We start from the raw sequence: 1,134 nt of genomic DNA, 5'->3' as shown, positions 1-1,134 counted from the left end.
TGTATGAATACCTATGGAAACGTCATCATCGCATTCCTAAGCTAAAAAAGAATTCAGGTATGGAGAATGCTTCTCTCGTAGAGAAAATGCCGTTTCAATATTTCCACCCCACTCTTGAAAGCCCTCTGAATTTTCTTCATGAAGGGGTTGCAGTAAACTCCTGTATAGAAAGGCTTACCCTCCTGACCCGAGGAGCCTCCAGAAATGGCATTTCAGAGCAGGTATCCAGAAACTTGTTCATCAGAGTGAAGGCCCCTGCAGCACATAGGATCTGGTCCTGTTTCAACCCCTGTCACATGAATACTGCAAACGTCTGCTCTCCACTCAGATCTGACCCCAAATACAGTCTGTGGGAAAGATAGGCCATGTCCTTGTCTTCTTTTTTTTTTTTCAGTTCCTGTCTTTTTATTTATTCATACACAACTACTTGTCTTCTGGTTTGTTGAAGCAGTAAGTCAGACAACACTTGCCACAGTAATGTCTGTCAAAATGGCTAGTCATGAAAACTCCAGCACCACACTCTTCAGATGGACACTCTCGAGGAAGGCGACTAATTTTGCCATTTTCATCACCTTATAGTACTTCAGCACAGCCAACTTAACCTTCTTTCTCTTATGCTTATTCTTCTTGGGTGTAAGACTTCTTCCTCTTGTTAGCACCACCACCAAGTCTCAACACAAGATGAAGGGTGGACTCCTTTTGGATGTTGTAGTCAGACAAAGTACGGCCATCTTCCAGTTGCTTACCAGCAAAGAACAGCCTCCGCTGGTCAGGAGGAATTCCTTCCTTATCCTGGATCTTGGCCTTTACATTTTCTATAGTGTCCGAGGGTTCAACCTGGAGCGTGATCATTTTCCCCGTAAGGGTCTTCACGAAAATCTGCATCTTGGCGGCGGTTCCACCACGGATGGCGGATCGGAAAAGCTGTCCTTGTCTTCTCAATTACAACCCTTGTGTATAAATAACCCTGCTCTGCCTCTTGTCCAGTTCCTTCTTGGTCTTTCAAATTCAAGACTTCCTTGATTTCCCAGTTAAATTAGATATCCTTAGTTTCTATTAGAAACATAAAAGTTAAAACACAAGCCTTTTAAGTGGGAGCTCCCTCTCCCATTTGACTTCTACGGAGTCCAAAAC

At 43.7% G+C, this 1,134-nt stretch overlaps 1 pseudogene; it reads right to left on the bottom strand.

Annotated features, from left to right (window-relative positions):
• Window positions 1–379: 379 nt before the first annotated feature.
• Window positions 380–919, bottom strand: LOC113837479 (annotated as a pseudogene).
• Between the last annotated feature and the right edge of the window lie 215 nt (window positions 920–1,134).

Source organism: Cricetulus griseus, chromosome 10, assembly GCF_003668045.3.
Source record: "Cricetulus griseus strain 17A/GY chromosome 10, alternate assembly CriGri-PICRH-1.0, whole genome shotgun sequence".
Taxonomy (NCBI): domain Eukaryota; kingdom Metazoa; phylum Chordata; class Mammalia; order Rodentia; family Cricetidae; genus Cricetulus; species Cricetulus griseus.
The sequence above is the reverse complement of the archived record's forward strand: the minus strand, read 5'-3'. Positions and strand labels throughout refer to the sequence as shown.